The 27,063-nt window shown below is 44.0% G+C and overlaps 1 protein-coding gene across 6 annotated transcripts in view; it reads right to left on the reverse strand.

Annotated features, from left to right (window-relative positions):
* IL11RA (interleukin 11 receptor subunit alpha) overlaps nt 1-27,063 on the reverse strand; it is a 146,739-nt gene that overhangs the window by 64,474 nt on the left and 55,202 nt on the right. For 5 of the 6 annotated variants that reach the window (XM_089498406.1, XM_089498385.1, XM_089498391.1 and 2 more), the window contains one exon: nt 10,585-10,663. The gene's annotated coding sequence lies outside the window, so the exon portion shown is untranslated. Of the gene's footprint in view, nt 1-10,584; nt 10,664-10,837; nt 10,878-27,063 lie in introns of those variants that run through there. The other variant, XM_089498399.1, reaches the window with a different exon arrangement.

Consider the following 27,063-nt stretch of genomic DNA (forward strand, 5'->3'; position numbering starts at 1 on the left):
GCATATGGCCCTAAAAGGAGTCCAGGGACCTCTTACCCTTTCCCTCCACCACTCCCTTCTCCTTCTGTGTCATGTCTTTTTAGATTGTAAGCCCGAGGGCAGGGAACCGTCTAACTAAAAAGATTGTATGTACAGCGTTGTGTAAATGTACAGCGCTTCATAAATAAAGGTGAATAATAATAATAATAATAATAATAATAATAATAATAATAACAGGGTCCAGATCTACTCAGTTTCTAGGCCAACCCGAGCTCAAAATGTCAAAATGAAAGGTAGTCTTAGGAGGAGCTCCAAAACAGTGGTTTATGGACCACACAGAGATACCCAACAGGATGCAGCAAGAAAACCAACACAAGGGCAAAGGCAGCTCACATCCCTCAGCTGATGGAAGCCATCCTTTGTCACAGTCACTGGGCTCCCTATAGACTCAAAGAATCAAGAGTTGAAAGAGACCCCAAGGGGCCATCCAGTACAATCCCATTCTACAATGTAGAAGACAAAATCCAGCCTCTTGCAATTGATGGCTATCCAGACTCTTGCTTCAAAAACCCCAAAGGAGACTCCACAATCCTCGAAGGCAGCATCTTCTACTGTGAACTAGCTCTTACCCTTGGAATGTTCTTCCAGAAGTTTTGGTGGAACCTTTTTTCCTGTAGCTTGAATCCATTGCTCCGTGTCCTAGTCTCTGGAGCAGCAGAAAACACACTTGCTCCATTCTCAACATGGCATTCCTGGCTATCATGGCTATCATGCCTCCTCTTAACCTCCTCTTCTCCAGGCTAAACATACCCAACTCTCGAAGCTTGGTGGTATCCAGACCTTTCACTACTTGGGTTACCCTCCTCTGGGCACCTTAGTATGCTGGGTTTGGGAGGACAGATCAGGAGATGGCATCTAGTCACAACATCATAACTATGGAATGCCGCCCCATTGGACTGGTTTCTTGAGCTGTGATACAGCTGGCACCCTCACCCCTAAAACCAGACCGATTCCTAGATTCTTATCACATTACGTTGCTAAAGTGCTATTTTACTTTAATTTTAATTAATAATTAATAATTTGTTTTATTTATATACCACTATTCCAAAGATCAGAGCGGTGAACAGCAAGTAAGCTAATTAGCAAGTAAGCTAATTTGCCCCCAACAGTCTGGGTACTCATTTTAGCTCCCTCCTCGGAAGGATGCAAGCCTGAGTCGAGCTTGGGCCCTTTTGCTGGTCTTGAACTCGCAACCTTCTGGTTTCAAGTGAATGGCTGCAGTACAGGCATTTAACCACTGTGCCACCAGGGCTCCTTTAACTGCCATGGCAACATTATATGGAATCCTGGGATTTGCAGTTTATGGTGTGGTGAATTCTCAATCAAAGATCTCTTGATCTTCATTAAACTACAAACCCCAGAATTCCACAGGATGTTGTTACGGCATTTCAAGTGGAAAATAGTGCAAAAAAAAATAAATAATCAATTTTAACTGCTATGGCAAGAGAGTCAACTGTAGTTGTTTGAGTGTTGGACTAAGACACTGGGAAACCAGGGTTCAAAAGCCCTTGCTTAGCCATGGAAATCCACTGGGTGATCTTGCAAGTCACATGCTCTCAGCAAACTCCCTCTGAATAAATCTTGCCCAGAAAACCCCATGATAGCTTTGCCTTAGAGTCACCATAAAAGGCACACAACAACAAAGCATTATTACAGCGTAGTGTGATATAGATTCTGTTCTTTAGATACCTTTCCTGGTTTGTTCTAGGTGATGATACTTTCCAGGGCTGCGTGGAAAATACTTTCTAGGGCTGTGTGGAAATCACCCCTCATAAGCAAGCAAGGAAAAATTTCCCAGGTATTCTCTGATGGAAACATTCCTATGTGTCCCTTCACATATGCTGATCTTGCATAGCCTGCTAGAGAGAATGCATACAGCTACTGTAACCCATCACCCTCATTACTATTATTGGAACCAGCCCACCTGATTAACTAGCAAATGCCCACCTGCTATGTTATGTTATGCATCACCCAAGTATGTGGAACGTGTCTATAGTGTGAATGCAAATGCAAAAGTGTGAATCCATTCTTCCTCCCCAAACTCTGCAAGTCCCAAAGGGTATTTTTCTGGCCTCTACTCCTCCAGATTCCCTAACTGATCTTCTGGGAAAAAATTAGTAACATTTGTCTGTCTTAGAAGCCTCCAGGAGAAGCAACCCACCTTTCAAATAGGTTGCAGGCCTCCTCTGCTTTGTTTAACACAGAAAAAGCCTTTAAAAAAACAAGCTCTAAGCTGCACAGCAGAAATAATGCAGGTTGACATTGTCATGGCTAAATGCTATGGAATTCTGGGTTTTGTAGTTTTGTGAGCTATTTAGCCTTCTCTGTTGGAGAGCTCTAGTGTCACAACAAAGAAAAAGAATCGTTTCTGTTTTCTGTGGCCCCCAGCAGAGGATCTCTGGGGAGGAAAACTGCCCCTGCCCCAGTCCAGCCTGGCTTTAAGGGATCACAAGGTAAACCCATGATTCAGAAACTGCTTCCGATAAGAAAGGGGAAAGAACAAACACTGGGCACGCCTGCTAAGCGCATATTTAAAGAGAAAGCCATGCTCAGCACTGGACAGAAGATTACAGGATACATAGATTGCAAAACTGTGGCACTGAGGGGACTGTTGCAGAAGCCAGGGAAAAATAGATCCTTACTAAGTACAATGCAATCGTTCTCTCTCCAATAATAGCCCAGCAATGCTTTGGCAAGGACAGTTTTGCCAATGTGTGTTGCTCAATTAAGCACATAGGAATAGCCCTGTGAGGTTAACTGAAGTTCCCTTCCAGCCCAGAGTGCTGTTCCACAGGAACCTACCAAATTAGAGAGCCCATCAGTTGGCCATAAATGCCACATCTCTACTTACAAGATCCAGGGGTTCTCATGTCTGTTCATGGAAGGAAACGGCAGAAGTTTCTGTCACCGATACCTAGCTCTCTCCATCCCCTGACCAGTTAGACACACAGCACATGGAGGTTGGGTGCAAGTAGCGGCATCACTTGGAGAGTGCGAGGGGTATGATCTGCACCAGGTGACACTCTAAGAGGAGTGACACCACTGCTCTCTAAACATCTGCCTTTGGGCAGAAATGAGCTGCGGTGTCACCTGCATCCCTTTAAAACACTGGAGCTCAGTGGAGGAGATGGTGCAAGTGGGACGAGGCTCAGCTGGAGGAGGAAGGAGGGGACCCAGAATTAAATTGTAAACTTTAACATTTTAAAATCTTCTTTAAAGACCTCTAATGGGCTTGTGTGAATTGTTCATGGCGCTTGGCTCATGGGGCCAAAATGATGGATTTTTGATGTTATCTGTGGAGAAGTTGAGGCCAGTGTGCTGTAGAGGTTTGAGTGTTGGACTATGACTCTGGAGACCAGGGTTCAGTTTCCCACTTGGCCATGGAAAGCCACTGGGGGATCATGGGTGAGTCACACACTCTCAGCCCCAGAAAACCCCATGATATGAGGAAAGAGAAACTGGGATATTTTAAAGCAGATGAAAAAGTGGACTAACAGAGGATTGATCAAGACTGTTCCTGCTAACCCGGGACATTTGGAGAATATGTATAAGATTAGCCATATCATATTTATTTGTAGCCATGATTGACCCAAGGATTCCTTTGGGAAAGTTTACCCTGTGATACTTATTTTCTTCTGGAAGGTCATCCAAAATGGTCTAAACAACATTGCCTCTGCCCATTTTCACACATCACATATAAATCTGGGATGTTGCTCTTATTTTTCATTTCCACAACCATAACTCAAACGAAAAACAAATCTTCACTGCGTAGTGTGTATGCTCTATTTTTAAAATGGCCATCTTCCACTTTTTGCACCTCATTAACCAATTTCACACTTTTCAGACCATTTTTTCAAAGCATCACTTCCGCAAATGTCCTTAGATGCTCTGTCAGAAAATTCAGGGCACAGACATGCGTTGGCCATGCACCTTTATGGGATACCTGCATGACAAACTGGGGATTAATTTCATGCTGCTTTCACCATCATGGCTTCTTCCAAGGAATCCTGGGAAGTGTAGTTGTTGAGCAGATCACTACCCACACCTCCAAATTGGAGAACTTACAATGCCAAGTATTTACTCTGGAAGATGGATGGCTGTGAAACACTTCTAGATCTTTCCTGTAGATACGGAGGAATGACCAACTTGTGGCCCTCAAGTTCTTACTAGACTACAACTCCCATCAAGCCCATCCAATAACCAAAGAGTTGGGTGTACCAAGTTTATCAGAAGCTATTTTGTAAAACAACGTCTTTGAGGAACTCTTGGGGGGAATTGGGTATGTTTGGTGATGAAACATTTGACAGATGATACAATACAGCCATCCTGAATTACCTGCAAGGCCATCATCACATGGAAGATAGCGCAAGCTTGTTTTCTGCTGCTCCAGAGACAAGGATATGGAGCAGCAGAAAAGGGATTCCACCTAAACATCAGGAAGAACTTCTTGATGGTAAGAGCTGTTTGACAGTGGAAGATATTGCTCCCTCCGTGGGCGGTGGAGTCTCTCTGGAAGTCTTTAAAGAGAGGTTGGATGGACATCCCTAGACATGATGCTTCACAGACCAGGGCACAAACCAACAGCGTGAAATGACAGGGAAAGAAATCCCACCTAAACATTAGGAAGAACTTCTTGACTGTTAAAGAGTTATTTGATAGTGGAATAGACACGCTTGGGCAGTAGTGGACTCTCCTTCTTTGGAGATCTTTAAACTGAAGTTGGATGAACATCAAAAAGCATGATTTCATTGCTGATTCCTGCATGGGACAGGGTTGGAATAGATGGCCATGGGGTCCCTTCCAACTATGATGGCATGATTACAGATGTAACAACAGCACACTAGATCTATTCTCATGCAATCAGTGCTTGTTTAATGCAGAAGACAAAGCAAGTAGATTCAAGCGATAAGAAAAGAGATTCCACAAAACACTGGGAAGAACTTCCCAAGAACTTCCATTTTCTGGCCCCTCTGTGGCCTCTGCTGTGGGCCTCTCCCCCTTTCCTTGCTAAGATGGCAGTGCCCCAAGGCGCCCGGGCCAAGGTTTGGCCTTCAGGGCTAAGTCAGAACACTCCAGGCAAACTGGACAATTCATTTATTGTCAGCTTGGTTCCAACATCCCAGAGAAGGTCATAAAACGAAAAGGGGCAACATAAAACATCATTAAAATGGAACTTTATTCCAGCACTGAAATCCATATTTTAAAAAAAAGCAGGGGGGGTGGGTCCAAGCCTCTGGCTTTTTCCTACATTGAGGCTCATAAAAAGTCCAGCTATGCTGAAACTATTTTTGAATGCTGGGACTCAGCCTTAAACCACAACAGCAACGTTTAAAAAAGAATGTCCCAGAGCATGTGCAGAAAAGTCATCAATTTTGGGCTTCATCTATCTCACGATTTTCAAGACAAAGCTGTGTTAGTCTGGAATCTCCATAACACAAAAGGATCTTGTAGCACCTTTGAGGCTGTGTGAAAGAAGTTGTAGCATAAGCTTTCATAGATTTGGTCTATACAATCTCAAGATCTGGGTAAACACCACCAGCCTGAATCTTACTTTTAGTCCCAACCAGAATTAGATCCAACAAATAAATTGCTGAATGGTGGATCAAAACAGAAGTAAATCCTTATTGTTACTGCAAGGACTGGTCCTCTGCACTCACTGTTTCACTAGCAAGTTGGTATCAAAAAGGATGTTTGAGGCATGTAGCCAAGAAAGCACCCCAGTGCAGGAAACTAGCCATGCTATATAAGGAAATCTGTGACCAAGTTTAGAGATCCAGGATGCTCAGCATGGTGGAAGTTCAAGATAGATCACTCAAGATTGGGATCTGTATGATCCCTTCATCAATAGAGGTGATGGTGGGTGGTACACCTGGTATTTGCAAAAGAACAAAATTTCAAGTATACTTCCCTCTGAGCATTCATAGATGTCAGCCTACTTCCTCAAAAGCATCTGAGGAAGTAGACTGAAGTCTACGAAAGCTCCCGCTGCCAACTTCTTTCTTTCAGTCAGTCTCAAAGATGCTACAAGATCTCTCTAGATACAGCTTTTATATTGTTAGTATGTGTGTGAGAGCATGCTTTTGTGTGAGTGGCGATTGTCTTTTACAAATACAACTGCATTTGGACCTTGCATCCTGGAGCTCCATTTCTTGGAATGGCATATATAGGCTTGATCCCTGCTTTTAGTTGCCCAAGACACCTCAGCAGCTAACTGAGCTAATGAAAATACTCTATTAAATATTGATTGTGGGTGCCCTCTCGGGACCCTGGCATTTTGGGTGACAGTGGGTCTACTCTAGGTGGAACGAACCAACAGTTTAGACCTTCAGGCATTGGCAGTTTTCTCTTGGGAAGTTTCACTGGGGTTTTTATTGGGGTGGTGGTGGTACAGCTTAGTGGCTGAGTACTGATTTGGCCTAGGGACGGTCTCTAGTTCAACTCCTGGCACTGTTAGTTAGAAGAAGCAGCGAGTGAACAAGCCTCTGTGTAGGCATAAGGGCAGCCATCAATTTGGAACTAGCTTGAAAAAGGTATTTGGGGGGCTATACCTCCCAGAACTCCACAATCAGCACAGTCATAGTTGGGACCAACAATAAGTTTGAGGATTTCAAGCCACTGATCGTGCTGTTTTGGAGCCACAGTCCCCAAAAAGTAATTTCCAAAAGCATTACACCAGACCCTACAGTCTTCTCCTCTGGCCTGAAGAACCAGCTACAAGCATGGCATTCTACAACATGGGCCTGCCCAAACTCTGTGGTCATCATCTGAAAGTTGTCCACACATCTGACAAGACAGATACCCTTTGAATAGATGGCTCTCATGTTGAGTTTGTGCAGCCTCTCTTAGATCAGCTTGAGGTCTTCTTGAAAGACCAGGTTAGCACAGATTTGGGGTTCTTCTTTGGTCCAGTCCTGCCACTTTGGACTCAGGTTATTAGTGGTTCCCACATCAATGTAGTGGTGGATCTGCTCTGAGTTTCAACTTAAACTTGAAGGCCAGAATATAAAGTTGTCGAGCCAGGTGTCCCACATCCTATATCTGTACCTTTTCCCCCCGCTACCTAATTGTAGTTTTCTACATTTCTCTTTGTTGAACTTCAAGTTGTTAGTTTTGGCCTAGCTTCCTAATCTGTTAAGATCATTTTGAATTCTGAACCTATCCTCTGGGCTATTGGCTAATCCATCTACTCAAATTCCCTTCCCAATGGAGGTATCTACCACATTCTTAACTTGCTCACTTTCGATAAAGAAGACCTCAGTACTCCCTGAGGCAGGTTTTCCCCATTAGGTTTTTCTCCTAATGTTTTAACAAAATCTGTCTCTATGAAATTTGTACTGATCAGTCAGATTTCTGTCTTCTAGACCAACAGAGAATAAGCTTGCTCCATCTTCTCCATGACAGACTGAGATATTTGAAGACCACCACTGTGTTCTCTCTTAATTTCCCCAGGTCCTTTTCTTGTACAGTACATCTTGAATTGGAAAAATACCAGCAAATGTCAGGGATGTCTATTGCACCCACTTATAGTCCTGGGCCCAGTGCTGTTCAACATCTTTATCAATGACTTGGAGGACAGAATTGGGGGTATACTTATCAAATTTGCAGAGGACACCAAATTAGGAGGAATAGCTAATACCCCAGAGGACAGGATCAACATTAAGAACGACCTGAATAGACTAGAAAGCTGGGCCAAAGCTAACAAAATGAACTTCAACAGGGAGAAATATAAGGTACTGCACTTAGGGCAGAAAAATAAAATGCACAGTTATAGGATGGGGGACACCTGGCTGAATGAAACTACATGTGAAAGGGATCTGGGAGTCCAAGTAGACCACAAGTTGAACATGAGTCAACAGTGTGATGCAGCAGCTAAAAAGGCCAAAGCATCACAAATCATCAATAGAAGTATAGTGTCTAGATCAAGAGAAGTAATAGTGCCACTGTATTCTGCTTTGGTCAGGCCCCATCTGGAATACTGTGTCCAGTTCTGGGCACCACAATTCAAAAAGGACATTGAGAAACTGGAGCCATGTGTCCAAAGGAGGGCGACTAAAATGGTGAAGGGTCTGGAAACCATGGAGCCCTATGAGGAGAGACTTAGGGAGCTGGGGATCTTTAGCCTGGAGAAAAGAAGGTTAAGAGGGATGTCATATTGAAGAGGGAGCAAGCTTGTTTTCTGCTGCTCTAGAGACCAGAACATGGAGCAATGGATGCAAGCTGCAAGAAAAGAGATTCCACCTCAACATTAGGAGGAACTTCCTGACAGTAAGGGCTGTTCGACAGTGGAACAAACTCCCTCAATGGAGTGTAGTGGAGTCTCCTTCCTTAGAGGTCTTTAAACAGAGGGTAGATGGCCATCTGTCAGGGATGATTTGATTTGGATTTCCTGCATGGCAGGGGTTTGGACTGGATGGCCCTTGCAGTCTCTTCTAACTCTATGATTCTATGAAGGCTGAATATCTCACAAAACATCAAATCCCAGAATACCATAGCATTGAGCCATGGCAGTTAAAGTGAGGTCAAAGGACATTATTTCTGCAGTGTGGATGCAGCCCTATTGCTAGCACAGGTGTCAGACACAAAAAATAGTACAAAAGTACTGTAATCTTCAACTTCTGTTTAAAGAAAATCTGAAGAATAAAACAATACTCAGATGAAACGCCAGCCCAAATACTCTAACACCTTCAACAAAAACATTAACCCTTACCTATCTCAACAAAAAGTATCCCAAAAACCTTATATATCAAAACTATAGGTATCGATTTGCATACTGGGCAATACAATTATTCACAACCAGGAGAGCACAGACAACCAAAATAATAAACTCTAGAAAATCTCTAGCTAGCTACAAAAAATAGCTGCACATACACCTATTTTATATTTTGCACAGTACCGAAATAAACTGAAGTAAATGATTTGCTTAAGGAATGGTTAATTAGAGAGCCATCAATGCAACTCCGTGAGCTCGCTCCACCCTGCAGACTCAATGCAGTTAATAGGCTGCAGTTAAAACAGTCATTTAAATTCCAGTTAAACACGTAGGACTGAGCTGTCACTCCATCCACACCCTGCGCATGGCATGCTCTCAACCTCAAAAGCAAATGCAAGATCTTACATCATTTTCGAAAAAGGCTACAGAGGAACTGATAAGCTTCCATGGAAGCCTGTCCCATAAATGCAATGGCACACACTGCCCCTGTTTCTCTCTACCTTCCTGGTTTATAGTCCTATTAAAAGGTTGCTTCTGGTTGGGCTGGGAGACGATCAGGCAATGAGACCACTATGCATCACTGCTAATGGGTTTGGCTTCTTTTTTCACTCACCGCTTGGAAAAGTTACCTTTGGGGAACTAAAACTCTCGGAATCTCTTGCCTGTTCCCAAATTATAACATTTTCCAAGCGTTGGTATTACTAGAAAAGAATTAGAGGGACATCTGGATTTAGATTGTGTCTAATTCAGTGTATACATTGAATTTTTAATTTTTTAAAAGTAATAATTTGTAATTAATGTTTTAGTAGTATCTCTTCCAAATCTTTGTAAGCCACCTTGAATCCCATTTTGGGAGCAAGGCGGGATAAAAATCCAATAAATAAATACACTATAGAATTAATGCGTTATGACACCACTTTAACTGCCATGGCTCCATCCTATGGAAATATGAGATATTTAGCTTTCACTGTCAGAGACCTCTGGTGTCTAAACAAACTCCAAATCCCAAGATTCCATCGGATGGAGCCGTGACAGTTAAAGCGGTGTCAAACTGCATTAATTCTGCAGTGTGGTAGCAGCCCATATCTGGTATAACTCCTACAAGGAGTAAAGGGAGAGCAATGGATTGGCATGTCTCTGCCCTTTCAACCGTATGTTGGAACTCATTTTACTTCACGATAAAGCCAATACATTAGAGAGAAATGCTTTTTAGTAGTCCCAGAACAGTATTATTAAAGCTCCATCAAACAAAATTTGATTGTTGCAAATTAATTGCATGTTGGAGCAGTCTTGTTTTTCGTCAGTGGGATATAGCTAAGTCAAATAAGTGGACCATCGAGAGATTATTGGAGTTGCAAAGACCATAGGAGGAACAAATTAAATGCATAGAAAGAGAAAGAAATGTACATATGCCTTCAGCTTCACCACAAACCTCTATGAAGTGCGCTGAGCCAGAGCACATGTTTAGCAACACTCTGACTCAGATGCCCCAGAGTCCACATTGTTTGGAGCGACCCCCACTGACTCAAGGGTCCTGGAGTTGTGACTGGGTGGACGATGACTCAGAGATGCCGGGTTGCCTCTGGAATAGCCCCACAAATTCCACTGGAATGAGCATGCGGAGAAAGAACAACCCAGGACTGCTCCACCGATAGGGCACATGAGGTTTTGAGCTGTGATTGCAGCTCTTTCTTCCAACTCTGGAAGGACTTCTTCGGTGGTGACTTGTGCATCATGCATCTGAACAGGACCACAACCCCAAAAAAGAGCCCCCTCTTTGCCCCTTGGTGCCCTGGGTGGGAACCCATCTACCTTCTCCCTCGATTGCAACTCACCTTCAAGTCCTGCTCCTTCTGCTTCCACCGCTGGCTCTGCTGTTCCCCATGGCCTTCCAGCTACCAGAACACAAGAACTCTGGAAAAAAGAGAGCAAGAAAGGGGGAAAGGGGGGTTATTCTTCAGGCTGGCTGCAGCTGGAGATTTGAGAACACACCCACCTTCTCTCAGTCCTCACCAAAGCCCCCCTTCCTTAGGCAGCCCCACGGCATCCAGCCACAATCCCTCATGCCTGCACCACCGCAATGGTAACCTGAGGCTCTCTGGCAGCTCCTGTCAAACAGCCAGGGCTCTGTTAACCATCCCAACAACAGCCAGCCCTCCTGCCTGCCGGGGAGGAAAGCAGAAACCTTCTTTCTCCCCCTATCCCAGCTCTGGCAAGTCCCAGCCACATGCTGCAGAAATTCCTAACGATAATGTCAAAAGCAAAATGCTTGTTTAAAAAAAGCCCCAAGAATTCAGTGACTGGGGATGTGGAAAAGGAGTAAGAAAGGAGGACGAAGGGCACGAACGAAGGACAAGCTAGGCCCAGGTTGTTGGCCAGAGGAGTGTGCTATCCAGGGATGGACCAAAAAGCAGTGGGACGGAGCAGCCATGGCAAGCACTCAGGATATAGAAAGAGTCTACACTGGTCTATTGGAGTCAGTATGGTGAAATGGTTTGAATGTTGGACTATGGCTCTGGATGCCAGGGTTCAATTCCTTGCTCGGCCATGGAACACGGTGACCCCAGTATAGGGTTGCCTTAGGCTGTCATAAGTTAGAAACAACTTGAAGGCACACAACAACAACAACAACAACAACAACAACACAGGTCTACTGAGCTGGGTTGGAGGTTATGGGGAGTTGGAGAGAAGCTGAAGGAAGCCACCATCTCCACCATAGTAGTTTTCATTGTCTCCCAAGTGTTACCGAAAGAAAATCGGAAGCATCATTGATTTGGATTCTAATTCAGAATCTAGGAATCAGCGAGGAATCATGTGGCCCGTTTGCATTTGGTAATTGTGATGTTAGGAACCTATCTATGACAATTTCATTCAGTAGTTTTCCAATTTATGGCAACCTTCATAGGATTGCCATAAGTCTACAGGTGACTTTAAGGCACATACACACATAAGGCAAACCTATCAATCGTTTTTCTTGGCCAGATTTGTTCAGAGAGCTTTTGCCATTGCTACAGTTTTTGTTATTGTTCCTACTGTTACTGTCAGGAAGTTCTTCCTAATGTTTAGGTGGAATCTTTCTATATTGTAGTTTTCATCCATTGCTCCAAGTCCTAGTCCCTGGAGCAGCAGAAAACAAGCCTGCTTCATCCTCAATATGACACCCTTTCAAATATTTGAACAGGGCTATCATGTCTCCCCTTAACCTTCTCTTATGCAGGCTGAACACATGAAGCTCTCTAAGCTGCTCCTCATAGGACTTGGTGGTTTCCAGACCTTTCCCCATTTTATTTAATATTCACCAATACTTTGTTTAAATATTTGAGAGGGTGTCCTATGGAGGTTGTAGGAAGCTTGTTTACTGCTGCTCTAGAGATAAGGACATGGGGAAATGGTTTTAAGTGACAGGAAAAGAGATTCCACCAAAACCTTAGGAAGAACATCCGGATGGTAAGAGCTGTTTGACAGTGGAATAGACTGCCTCGGAGGGTGGTGGAGTCTCCTTCTTTGGAGATTTTAAGCAGAGGCTGAATGGCCATCTGTCACAGGGAGGGCTTGGATACTGCCTTCCTACATGGCAGAAGGGAGTGGGTTGGATGGCCCTTGGGTCTCTCCCAGCTCTAGAATTCTATGATTCTAAAAACAAATGCCACTTTGATATGCTAGCAAGATTAATTGTGCTTTAACTTTTTTGTCATCAGTTTTTTAGCTTCATCTCATTTTAGACTTCTTGTAAGCCTCCTTGTGTCCTGTATTGGGAGAAAGGTAGGATACAAAGCAAGGGAGCAAAGCAAGAAAGTTGGTTAGTTAGCCAGTCAATCCAGAGAGAGACAGCCTCTCCCCCCCCCCCCCCCATCTTGAAAACCAGAGCAGTGTAACCTCCTTCCTTCTGGATGCAGCAAGGGAGCTGTGCCTTGGCTCTAGAAGCCTTTTGGCCCCAGGGCCAGGCACAGCCATGACTCTGCTTCCAGGCACGGAGGAGATGGGTCAGCCAGCAGGCGGCCTCCAAAGCAAACAGCCCACCATTCCTGCCTTCCTTCAGTCACCAGAACGAGAAGGTTGCATTCCAATAACGTGCAAAACAGCCCTCTGTAGCTCCTAAAACAAAGGCCTCATTTTGGTCTCTCTGGATTCTAAGTGTACCTGAAGGTTGGCCTGAAAAACAGCCCCCTCCCCAAAGGTATGTGTGTGGGGACCTTGACTCTTTCAGAGGAAGGAAAGGAAGGCCCCCTTAACCTCTCCACTCCTGGGGTCAGAAAAGCCCAAAGCCCTGCTGTGCTCCAAGCAGAGAGTTGGAAAGGCACAAGTAGAGTGGAAGATGCACAATCTTGTTTTGTTCCTACCCATAAATCATTTTCTGCTCAGATATGACCCTGCCAGCCATGCTGTGATCTCCTGTCACTGTCACAAGTCATGTCAGAAACATAGGCCTGAGACAGATGGGCCAAAAGGGGCATAGCCACGGTGAGACTAGGGTTCTGGACCCTAGCTGGATATGTTTCACAAGAGGAAGAGAAGGTTAAGAGGGCACATGATAGCCATATTTAAATATTTGAAGGGATGCCATGTTGAGAATCATAGAATCATAGAATTGGAAGAGACCCCAAGGGCCCTGATCCAGTCCAACCCCCCTGCCATGCAGGAAATCCCAATCAAAGCATCCCCGACAGATGGCCATCCAGCCTCTGCTTGAAGACCTCTAAGGAAGGAGACTCCACTACACTCCGAGGGAGTTTGTTCCACTGTCGAACAGCCCTTACTCTCAGGAAGTTCTTCCTAATGTTGAGGTGGAATCTCTTTTCCTGGAGCTTGCATCCATTGTTCCGGGTCCTGTTCTCTGGAGCAGCAGAAAACAAGCTTGCTCCCTCCTCAATATGACATCCCTTCAAATATTTAAACAGGGCTATCATATCACCTCTTAACCTTCTCTTCTCCAGGCTAAACATCCCCAGCTCCCTGAGTTGTTCCTCATAAGGCAAGGTTTCCAGACCTTTCACCATTTTAGTCTCTCTCCTTTGGACACATGGCTCCAGTTTCTCAATGTCCTTTTTGAATTGTGGCGCCCAGAACTGAACACAATATTCCAGGTTGGGCCTGACCAGAGCAGAATATAGTGGCACTATTACTTCTCTTGATCTAGACACTATACTTCTATTGATGCAGCCTAAAATCACATTGGCCTTGTTTGCTGCCGCATCATATTGTTGACTCATGTTCAACTTATGGTCTACTTGGACTCCTAGATCCCTTTCACACGTAGTTTCATTCAGCCAGGTGTCACCCATCCTATATCTGTGCATTTTATTTTTCCGCCCTAAGTGCAATACCTTACATTTCTCTGTGTTGAATTTCATTTTGTTAGCTTTGGCCCAGCTTTCTAGTCTATTCAGGTCATTTTGAATCTTGATCCTGTACTCAGGGGTATTAGCTACTCCCCCTAATTTGGTGTCTCTGCAAATTTGATAAGTATGCTCCCAATTTTGTCCTCCAAATCATTGATAAAGATGTTGAATAGCACTGGGCCCAGGACAGAGCCCTGTGGGACCCCACTGGTCACTTCTCTCCAGGATGAAAAGGAGCCATTGTTGAGCACCCTTTGGCTTCGGTCAGTCAACCAATTACAAATCCATGTAACAGTTGCCTTGTCTAGCCCACATTTTACAAGCTTGTTTGCAAGAATATCATGGGGAACTTTGTCAAAGGCCTTACTGAAATCAAGATATATTATATCCACAGCATTCCCTTCATCTAACAAGTTGGTAATTTTATCAAAAAAAGAGATCAGGTTTTCTGGCATGACTTCTTTCTCTGAAACCCGTGTTGACTTTTTGTGATTATGGAATTGCTTTCTAGATGTTCACAGACTCTTTGTTTAATTATCTGCTCTAGAATCTTTCCTAGTATCGATGTCAGACTAACTGGACAATAATTGTTGGGATCCTCTTTCTTCCCCTTTTTGAAGATGGGGACAATGTTTGCCCTCCTCCAGTCTGTTGGCACCTCACCTGTTCTCCAGGACTTCTCAAAGGATGGAGCATGCTTGTTTTCTTCTGGTCCAGAGAAGAGGACCCAGAGCAATGGATGCAAGCTACAGGAAAAGAGATTCCTCCTCAACATTAGAAGGAACTTCCTTGAGAGTAAGAGCTGTTTGACAGTGAAACGCACTTTCTCGGAGAGTGGTGGAGTCATCTTCTTTGGAGGTTTTTAAGCAAAGGCTGGATTGATATCTGTCACAGAGAGGGCTTGGATTACGTCTTCTTGAGCAGCAGACTAGGATTGGATTGGATGGCCCCTTGGCCCCCAACTCTATGATTTTAATCTATGATTCTATGAAAGGAGGATCGGTTGATCCCAAGGAAAACTGAAAAAATGAATTAAGCCCTGTCTGCACAGTCCAAATAAACTGGCCTCCCCCAGACCTCATGGCAGGGAGACTAGACAATGCACAGTGAGAACAGAACAGACGTTCCACCTGTTCAGCATTAGAACCAGGGTATACCCCTCTTAATACACATTTTATTAAGCGTAAAATGCATATTAAGAGGGGACACCCCAGTCCTGGTGCTGAATGGACCTGACATCTGCTCTGTTCTCATCAGAACTGGGGTTTGGGCTATGCATTGTCCTATTGCCAGATCTCCCCAAAGAATCCCATAGGATGGAGCCATGGCTGTTGAAATGGCACTGCTATAATTGTGCAATGTGGAAGGAGCCAAGGTGAGGTAGATAGATGTGGAGGGAAGAGGGTGGAAGATCTGAGTAGATGGCAAGGCAGAGCAGAGGCTTCGAGAGGTCAAGCTGACCCAAACCCCAAATAAACAACCCAGAAATGTGGATGCTGTTCCCTTCTTTTCTGGGCAAGAGGCCTTCCACGTGCCTGGCAGCCTCCCTTGGACTCACCGCTGCAGTCCAGGAGCCAGATGAAGATTTTTTGCTTAGCCTCCAGCCTCCATGCTAGAAGCCTCCAACATTGGTGCCTCTGACACAGAACAACGTTCATAGTTCACCCCACTGGTGATGTGCTGCTGGTGCATACTCCCTTTCCCTCTTCCTTGTTGTGTCCAGTCAGCAAAATAAGAGCCAAATCTTCTGCCCCCTTCCCACAAAGGCTCCCCAAATGGAGAGGCACACCATGGCCCTCCCAACTGTCAACAGCGGCCACGTTTCCCCTTGGCCTCTGCAAAGGGAGCAGTAAAACAAGACTCCCTCAGGTGCGTTTGCCTTGGCCTGGGTTCAAGTCCAGCCAATTAAAGCTACAGAAAACACACACATATGTGTGTATATATATTTTACAAACCCAATGGAGGAAAATAATCTTGCCTGGGTGGAATTGCATATGCATGTGTGTGTGTTTTCTATCAAACCCAGATGGCGAAGGCGCAGAAGTGAAAGAGGGAAAGCAGGAGAGAGGGGGAGGGAGGGAAAGGGGGAATGCGAAATACAAGGTTGGAAAAGAATAAAAGGAGAGCCTTGTCTGAAGCCTGCTGCTGAAGTGGGGAGCTGGAGGCACTGGTTTCTCCACATCCCAGAGTGGATGGGAGTGGTGTAAGGGGGGCTCCAATGTTGCTTTTGGGGAAGAGCAGTTCATGCTAGAAGGGAAGCGAAGGCTTACATTTTAAAAAGGAAAGCTAGACCTTCACACCTTTCAAATGCTCATGTTAGTCTGTTGCAAGAGAAAAAGGGAGGGGCAGAAAAACTAAAATAAAAATAGCATCCCCTTTAAACCTAACTGGCTTTTATTTAAACATATGTCCAATGTAGATTACAGAAGGGCATTGCTGACATAGGGCGGCACATGTCACCATGGAGGATAAGCACATAAATGCACTTTTGATACCATGCTGTACTGTATGTGCCTTCAAACCATTCCGACTAATGGTTACTCTAAGGCAACCCTATCATAGGGGTTTCCTGGCAAGTTTCTTCCGAGGAGGTTTGCCACTGCCATCCTCTTAGGCTGAGATAATGTAATCTGCCCAAGGGCACCCAGTAGGTTTCCATGGCCGAGCCACGCTGGCTCTCCATATCCATACCTCCAATATTTTACAGATAAAAATGGAGACATTGGGGACAAGCATCATCAAAATGTGGTCAAGAGGGAAAAGGGTAGGAGAGGCTGCAGCAGTTTGCTTTTGCCAGAGCCAACTGGGAAGGACAAATTTCCACCCTTTGCTCCTCTCTGCTGAGCTACTTGAGTGCAAACTATATTTGCACTTTGAACTCAGTTTGCAGCAACCGCAGCACTTACAAGCTGAACAAAACGCCCTAGATTTTGTTTCTGTTCTTTCTGATCTTATAATGGATTAAAACCAACTGACCTAGGGACCTGATATAAAACCAGATGTGTCCTGCATTAAGGTGAGGAGAAAAGAGGAAAGGTGGGAGGAGGAGAAAGGAATTTTAAAAGCAGCTGAAAAAGTGGAACCAGTTTCCAAAAAAGGTGTGGTGGGCTCTCTTCTCTGGGTGACATCAAAAAAGGCTGGACAGCTCCCTGCTGGGCATGTTCTAACTGGATATCTTGCACTGAGGAGGGGTTGGAACTCATGGATTCTGGGGGGCCCTTCCAGCTCTAGGATTCTAGGATTCCAATCCCATAAAAGCAATGCCAGAGTTGACAGCTAAAGCACTCCTGAGAAGTGGGCATCCAACCTCTGTTTGAAGACCTGGAAGAAAGTAGAGTCCACCATCCAGTGATATGATACCCCTGTTTACATATTTGAAGGGATTATTATTATTATTATTATTATTATTATTATTAAACTTTATTTATGCAGCACTGTAAATTTATACAGCACTGTACATGCAATAAATTAAAATAGATAAAATAATCCTGCCTATGGTGTACATTCTACAAAAATAATTAAATATAATACATATCAGTACATGTTAACATTTAATAAAATAAGACAGACAACAAATTAAAATAACATTAGATAACAATCATGTAATGCCTGGGGACACTTCCCTGAGCAGTATAGTCTTTAACTCAGTTTTGAAGCTGGTTAAAGAGGTGATGACCCATGTTCATGAGGGAAGGAGGTTCCAGGAGTGAAGGGCAGCAAGTGAAAAGGGATGGATTCAGGACGGATGTCATATTCAGGAGGGAGAAAGCTTGTTTTCTGCTGCCCCAGAGAACAAGACCCAAAACAGTGGATGCAAGCTACAGGAAAAGAGATTCCAGCTCAACATTAGGAAGAACTGCCTGACAGTAAAGGCTGTCTGACAGTTGAACACACTCCCTCAGAGAGTGGTGAAGTCTCCTTCTTCGGAGGTCTTTAAGCAGAGGCTGGATGGCCAAAGAGATGACAAACAGACGGAGATGGACCAACAGGTCCAAAACACACTGCAGAAATAACCCAGTTTGAGACTACTTTAATTGCCCTGTCTCAGTGCAAGAGAATTCTTGGAATTGTAGTTTATTGTGGCATCAAAGCTCTCTGACAGAGAAGGCTAAATATCTCACCAAAAATATAGTTCTGAGAGGCGCGTTACAGACTGCCTGAAAATGGCGCTCTGCCGGCGCCGCTGGTTGCTGCGTCCCGGAACCTCAGTGGTCAAGCCGTGCGGTTCCCAGACACAACAAAAGGAAGCTGGAAAAAGCAGCTTCTTTCTGTGCCCTGGAAGTGGCGCCGCAAGTGGCCAATGACGCACTCGCGACGTCACTTCTGTTGTGGGACGTGCAGATGCTATGCATCCGCAACGTCAAGATGGTGGCACCCGTGTAGAATGGGTGCCGCCATTTTGTACGTCCCCAGGACGTACTAGGGTTAGGGGCGCGCGTAAAGGACGCCCTTTCCTAACCCTAGTACATCCTGGGGACGTACTTTACGCTCATGCGGAACGGGCCAGAATTCCCTAGCACTGAGTCAGGGCAGTTAAAGTGGTCTGAAATTGGATTATTTCTGCAAAGTGTTTTGGACCACAGACAGACAGACAGACAGATGAGACAGATACTCAGGATGAAACCCAAGTACCTTGGCTCCAGAGATGCATGTGTGAACAGTCCCCCCCCCCCCCCATGTCACAATGAAGGACTCCAATCTTTCTGCAAGATTTGAAGTAAAAGTAAATTTTTAAAATGTATGTTATGGGTGTTATGCCCCAGTTCTAATGCTGAATGTGATGGACATCATTCCATCTGTTTGCACCAGAACTGGGGTTTGGGCCATGCATTGTCCAGATTCCTTGCAGAGAGGACATGGGGAGGCCAGTATATTTGGACCATGCAGACAAGGCCACAAAGATATACCCTACCCTTCCACGATCAGGGGGCACTATCTGGCTAATTGCTCTGTGAAGCTCTGAGCTGCTTCCTGGCCAGACACGTCTCATTTGGGATCAATTCTTTGCCCCCTCTTTTCCTGCATAGCAGCTTCTTTATAAGAATGCTTGCAAGGGGATGCAGCCTGTCACCAGCTTGTATTTTCACACCCTGGAGCTGTCTTTTGTTTGACCAGCAGACAAGCTTCCTCCTCCACCCAAAATAACATGAGCAACTCCGCTGCGGAGGCAAAGAAGGTGACAGATGCAACAGAAGGTTGCCCAGATAATTTGTTCTCCACAAGGAGTCTGGTGGGTGATGGCTCATGATTGCAGGGATGATAACCAAGTAGGCAAGGGAGTCATCTGAAGAGGTTTAAGGTATCCAAAAATGCTGGCTGACCTTTTTCTTCTGGAAAACAGGAGACATCAAAACAATATACAGTGAGCCCTTGGTATCCGCTAGGATTTGGTACCAAAATCCATGGATACTCAAGTCCCATTAAATACAATGGCATAGTAAAATGTTGTCCCTTATATAAAATGGAAAAATGAAGGTTTGGATTTTGGAATATATATTTTCAAGCCATGAATGGTTGAATCTGTGGATATGGAGGGCTGACTGTACCCCATTTCTTTCCTGGCTCACATCTGGAACCAGAGATCCATCCCAGAAGTAAGTCATTGATGCATTCCTTGGCTAAGAATCTGCATCAGGGTTGTGTAGCATACAATATATACTAGTTGTTGTCAAGTCCAGATACCCAGTTCAGGCTTTGGTAGTTAAAACTCAGAAGCCCTTTATTTAAGAAACTATAGATCCAGCCCACTGCTGTTCATTGTCAGAACTGACCAGCAAGAGTTAACATTGCATAATTAATCTACATACGATTTCAAAGTTCAGGGGGGCTTTATTCTTAATTAATAAACACATTTCTCCTCGCATTCCCTTCCCACTCTCTTCTTTGCTGTTATAACAAGATTCTTCCACAGAAGCAACTTTGAACAAGCTTGGCTCATGCTTGCCTCCCTTCCAGCATTATCTCAGCACCTGTGTCTGAAATCACCACAACTTAACAATGCCATTTCTACTGTATAACCCATCACACCTAATTCCCAACCTTTTGTGGCAGGCAAGCTGTCTATGCAACTCCTGACAATTGTGCGACACCTCCCTTGTTTTGAATGGCAACATTGTGCAACTGAGCAAAGCTTGCAACTGAATAAATGCACAGCCCAATGTGGATGCACATCCATGTCCCATGTGAAATGCAGGCTCATGGAATTGTGTGTCCATGTTCAGTGACATCACATACACAACTCTGAGGAGAATGAGGCTTTTGTGCATGGGGCATAGATGCCCAACTACATCCACAAGGAAACTTACACACGTGTAAGTCACCAACAGGATCCTGGCTGAAGCGTTAGGGAAAACACAGAACCCCAGAAGACAACATTTCTGTATTTTCCTTGACAGAAAGGAAAAAAAAGGAAAATCTGCTAATCCTGGGAAGGTTAAGAGAGAGGGAAGGTTAACATGAAATTTCTTATCTGAGCTTTAGGTCATAAAACGTCTCATATGTATACAACGATTGCACAGACAATAGTATCGATAAAAAGAAAGATATAAGCAGGGCTGGTTACAATCCATTCTTCTTATTGAAACCTGCTGTGCGGATTTCTAGATAAGATTGACAAAGTTTCACTTCCATAAAAGAAAATGAAGAAATAATGTTCTTTTTTCTCTTTCCATTTTCCTGCAGTAAACAAAGTATGTACAGCATGGAAAAGGAGGATCCCCCAGGCATAGCTGGAGAGTGATGCCAGGAACTTTCTGACCCCAGCACTCTTAGCATCCATGTTGTGGCACGGCCCTTGATCCCGTGGAGAAAGAAATGGGATTCTGCACATGTTCTAAAGCACCCTTTATCATGGCAATTGCACAATGTTCTGGAGTTAGGAGATGAAAGGACATAGACCACAGAAAGTCTCAGGTCTCACACTATGATCAAACTTTGTTGTTGTGTGCTTTAAAGTCATTTCCATCATGGGGTTTTCATGGCAAGATTTGTTCAGAGGAGCTTTGCCATAGCCTTTCCCTGAGGCTGAGAGAGTGTGACTTGCCTATGGTCACCCAATGGATTTCCTAGCTGAGTGAGGAATTGAACCCTGGTCTCCAGAGTCATAGTCCAATACTCAAAGATCTGTGAGAATGCAATTGCATCCCCAAGTCTGCAAATTGCAATGGATGGGAAGTGGCCATGCTGCAAGGGAGAGTGGCATGTTCTTTTCCTCACATGCCATGTGTTTCTCCCTCAAGAAATTCTATATAGTCACCCACCAGATCAAGGATTTGCATCCACAGATTGCAACATCCACGGAAAATATTTCTCCCCCAATAAAAACAAAACTTGGTTTTGCCATTTAACATTAGGGGCACCATTTTACTACCCCATTGTATATAATGGGATTTGAGCATACATGGATTTTGGTATCCAGGGGGGTCCTGGAACCAAAGCCCAGCAGATACCAAGGGCCCACTGAATCTCCTGTTTTTATGGGTGGAAGAGAAAGGTGGATGAGCAAAAAAAGCCAAAAGGTAGAGAATGAACTCATTTGAAAGGGTAGGACTTCTACAGACACAATGGACTGCTGAAAAGACAAATGAATAAATACTATAGAAACAATGTAGTCATGGCTCCATCCTACAGAATCCTGGGATCTTTAGTTTTGTGAGGCACCAGCATTCTGTGGCACTGTATTTTCCTCGTTCAGCTTCATAAACATTTCAGAAGTTAAGTCCTTGTCTTTCTCTCATGCCCTCTCTTTCTTTCCCTTTTCTCCAGCTGCATCTGCACTGCAGAAACAATGCAGTTAGGCATCACTTTAACTTTCATGGCTGAATGCTATGGAATTCTGGGAATTGTAGTTCATTGTGGCACCAGAGCTCTGTGACAGAGAAGGCTAAATGTTGCCCACAATTCACAGAATTCCATAGCATGCAGCCATGAAAGTTAAAGTGGTATCAACCTGGATTATTTCTACAGTGTGGATGTAGCCTCTTTCACATACACACATATGCATATGTATGGATCTGAGCTTTTTCCACCATCAAGAAGGCCTGGGTGCCAAAGTCTATGGGAAACAGTTAAGGGACATGGGGATGTTTAGCCTGGAGAAGACAAGGCTATTGTGGCCATGCTAAAACCATCTTTAGCTATCTGGAATGTTTGCATTATATATTTTTAATCACTTATATCCTGCCTTTCTCCCTAAATGGATCCAATGTGGCTCACATTAATTTTAAAAAACGTCCAACTAAAACTTTAATTTACAAAGGTTAAAAAGCAATTAAATATCAACTTTATTAAGAACCATATTAAAAACAGCTAAAAACCATTTTAAACAAGATGGAGCCAACTTGCTTTCTGCTGCTCCAGAGGGCAACACCTGAATTCAAATGGCAAGAAAGGGGACTTTGAATAAATATTGGGAAGAACTTGCTGACTGCAAGAGCTATTTGATGGCTTCTTAGAAGGTGGTCGATCGGTCAACTTTAAGCAATGTCCAGATGGCTACTTCTCAAGGATGCTTTCCTGTATCATTAATGAGTGTGGAAAAGATGACCCTTGGGGTCCCTTCCAAGCCATCTCAGACCCTCTAGGAATCACAAAAAACACATGGCTCTTTCCATTTGGTTTTGTATTTCTGCATTAAAATTACATTTGTTTTTCTGCAGAATAATTCCTTTGCTGTACTTCAGGACTATTAAAGAAGGCAAGTGCCGAGGATACGATAGAGGGCCAAAAGGACAACCAAAGGGTCCTTGAACAGATCAAGCCTGAACTCCTTCTGGAAGCCAAGATGATAAAATTGAAGCGGTCATACCTTGGACATATCATGAGAAGGCAGGGCTCTTTAAAATAACAACAATACTACTAGGAAAAGTAGAAGGTAATAGAAAGAGAGGAAGCCCCTGCACTGGATACACTCAGTCAAGAAGGCCACAGATAGATAGACTCAGTTAGGAAGGTTACAGGTATTATCATCATCATCATTTATTTATATAGTGTGTGTGCGCATGTGTGTATAGTTCTTTATATATTTATTTATATAGTATTTATTTATAGAGTGGTAAATATTATCATATATTTACATAGAATAGTAATTAGATCATCATCATCATCATCATCATCATCATCATCATCATCATCATCATTTATTTATGTAGTGTCACCAATGTACATGGCACTTTGCAAACAGTTACAAACTAGAATTTGATATGGTATGAACTTGCATGACCTGAGCAGAGCAGTGGAGGATAGGGGTTCTTAAAAAGTCTCATCCAAAGGGCTGCCATGAGTTGGGGTCCCCTCGAGGACAGTTAACAACAACAAACTTCAGGACATTCAAATGCAAGAGAAAACCATATAGAAATATTCATTTTCTCCTGCAATGAAGAAAAACCTACAGCAATGATTAGCCTTTGCATGTGAGGGTGAAGAAGTCAAAGGATTTCCTTCTCTAAATGGCACTCGGTCATTCTCCTTTAGCAGGGATGTCATTTCCGATGCCTGTCTCTTCTCCCGTCTTTGGCGGCCACCACCACAAGGACTGTGCCTCCTTCCCACCTTGTTAGAGCCAAGCTTTGCATTTCTGTCCCTGTTTGAAGGTTAATATGCACGCCTGCAAGCCTGGGGGCATGGCTTTCCCCACACTTCCCGGCTGCACATGCCACCCAAAGAGGGAGAACAGACCAGGCAGTGTTCCATAAGGGTCTCCAGTTACTGCTGGGAACCTGACACCCCACTCAAGCTGCTAGATGCTTCCACAACCTTTGTACCAATACAAGGACAATTCCCAGCTGCCGTCCCTCTGCCAGTTCACCACAGCAGCCCTCTTGAGACTCTGCAACCAGAATTCTTGGGGTTTCAATTTCGGCTCCAAGGTGGTTATCTGGAATCCAGGAGGCGCGTTTCAGGGTTGCCAGTCACAAGGAGTGCTGACATACACACTGAGACCCACACTGATTTCAGTAAGGCCTTTGACAAGGCCCCCCACGATATCCTTGCAAACAAGCCAGTAAAAGGTGGGCCAGACAATGCATCTGTTAGGTGGATCTCTAATTGGTTGACCAATTACAATTACAATTGTAATTACATATAATTACATATTACATATAATAATTACAATTACAATTAGGAAGAACTTCCTGACAGTAAGCACTGTTTGAAAGTGGAAGTTGCTGCCTTGGAGAGTGATGGAGTTTTCTTCTTTGGAGGTTTTTGAATAGAGGCTGGATGGCCATCTGTCAGGAGGGCTTTGGTTGTGTATTCCTGCATGACAAAACTGGATTGGACTTGTTAGTCCTTTGAGTTTTTCCCAACTCTATGATTCTATGAGTGGCCAAACCCAAAGGGTGCTCAGCAATGGCTCCTTTACTTCATCCTGTGGACAAATGACCAGTGGGATGCCACAGGGCTCTGTCCTGGGCCCAGGGCTATTCAACATCTTTATCAATGACTTGGGTGAAGGAATAGAGGGCATGTGTATCAAATTTACAGAAGACACCAAATTAGGAGGAGGAGTAAATACCCAGAGGATAGGATCAAAATTCAAAATGACCTCAATCAATTAGAAAGCTGGGCCAAAGGAACATGAGTCAACAGTGTGATGCAGCAGCTAAAAAGGACAATGTGATTCTAGGCTGCATCAATACAAGTATAGTGTTTAGATCAAGGGAATTAAATCTGGAGACGTTCTCTCTGGCTGAGAATTTTAGGTATTTTGTGAAACTAAGGGCCCAAACAGACAGGCCAAAATAAAGCTGCTTCAGGTCACTTTGGAGGTATGCTATTTAAATACTGCATGCATCTTAATAGGCTGGAAGCTGTGCCAAAGCCATGCTCCACTCCTAAGGATGTGTGTCAGATTATTATTATTATTATTATTATTATTATTATTATTATTAACCTTTATTTATGAAGCGCTGTAAATTTACACAGCGCTGTACATACGATCTTTTTAGTTAGACTTAAACAGCATACCTCCAAAGTGACCTGAAGCAGCTTTATTTTGGCCTGTCTGTTCAGGCCCTAAATTATCTTGTGAACCCTAGATTCCCTAGGATGGAACCATGTGCTACAATGTGCAGTGTGGATGGGCCCAGAGTTCAGAAGTGAAGAAAATGACTCAAGATGCTCAGGCAACATAGAGCTCCTGCTGCTTGTCTTGTCCCTCACTGGCCACTGTTGGCACAATGTACACTGGTATTCTTTGTGGTTCTGTGCTTTTAAGTCAATTCTGACACATTTTCTACTGTTCCAGGTACTAGAATGATGAACCAGTGGATTTACATTACAGGCTGAGTACCTCTTCTCTGGAATTCCAAAACACAACCAAAACTTCTTTGATGTGTGACTGAGACAGTGCCAACTTTGCTCTCTGATGGTTCAAGGGACACAAATTCTGTTTCATGCACAAAATTATTTCAAAATACAATATTGTATACAATTACCTTCATGAAGTTTGTATTTAAACTTGGAGCCAGTGTGGTTTGAATATTGGACTAGGACTCTGGAGACCAGGGTTCAGATCCCAGCTTGGCCGCTGAAACCCACTGGGTGACTCTGGGCAAGTCACATGCTCTCAGCCTCAGAGGAAGGCAATGGCAAACCCCCTCTGAACAAATCTTGCCAAGAAAACTTCATGATACATTCGCCTTAGGGTTGCCATAAGTCGGAAAGGACTTGAAAGCACACAACAATGAACAATAACAATGCTGTATTTAAAGCTGGGTCCCATCTCCAAGATACTCATTATGTACATATAGCCAAATACAGTACAGGTATTTTAAACTCCAAAAAAGAGAACAAAATTCCTAAATCCAAAACACTTCTGGTCCCAAGCATTTCAGATATGGGAGAATCAATGTGTTCAAGTAAAAAATTTTACCTAAATATTAGGAAGAAATTATTGATGGTAAAAGCTATTTAGTAGTGGAATAGACCACCTCAGAAGATGCTGGCCTCTCCTACTTTGGAAGTGGAATCAAAGAGTTGGAAAAGATCATAAGGGCTATCCAGCCCAACCCCTGCCATGCAGGAATGCTCAGTCAACACATCCCTGACCAATGCTGCCCAGGCTCTGCTTAAAGACCTACAAAGAAGGAGACTCCGTCACTCTCCCAGGCAGTGCCTTCCACTGTTGAATAGCTTTTACTGTTAGGAAGTTCCTCCTAATGTTGAGGTGGAATCTCTTTTCCTGTAGCTTCCATCCTTTGTTCTGGGCCCTATTCTCTGGAGCAGCAGAAAACAAGCTTGCTCCCTCCTCAATATGACATCCCTTCAAACATTTAAACAAGGTTATCATATCACCTTTTCACTGTCTCTTCTCCAGGCTAGACCTACACAGCTCCCTAAGTCTCTCCTCATAGGGGTTCATGGATTCCAGACGCTTCACCATTTTGATCACCTCTGGACACTTTCCAACTTGCCAACATCCCTTTTGAATCCTGATGCCCATAACTGGACCCAGGATTATTCCAGGTGAGGCTTGACCAAGGCAGAATACTGTGGCACTATTACTTCCCTTGATCTAGAGACTCTACTTCTATTGGTGCAGCCTAAAATTGCATTGACCTCTTTTGATGCTGCATAATACTGTTGACTCATGATCAACTTGTGGTCTACTAGGACTGCTAGATCCCTTTGACATCTAGTCTTATTAAGCCTTTAAGCAGAGGTTTGATGGAATCTTTCAGGTGTGCATCCATTCATGGCAGAAGACTAGATGACCCCTTGAGATCTCTTCCAGCTTTAAGAGTCCATGAATGTACCGTGGGGGCCATTACTTTCCTCTGAGGCTGAGACTGTGTATGTGACTTCTCCAAGATCAACCACTGGATTTCCATGACTGAGTGGGGATTCGAACCCTAATCTCCCAGAATGCTGCTCCAACACTCAAACCACCATGTCATGCTGGGTAAATGATGGTGTCTTGCAGAAAAGAGGTGCCCACTCTGCCCTGTAAGCCTGGTGTGTTCCACCTTCAGAACG

Source organism: Sceloporus occidentalis, unplaced genomic scaffold (genome assembly GCF_023333645.1).
Source record: "Sceloporus occidentalis isolate IW3139 unplaced genomic scaffold, rSceOcc1.0.p SCAF_1, whole genome shotgun sequence".
In the NCBI taxonomy this organism is placed as follows: Eukaryota; Metazoa; Chordata; class Lepidosauria; order Squamata; family Phrynosomatidae; genus Sceloporus; species Sceloporus occidentalis.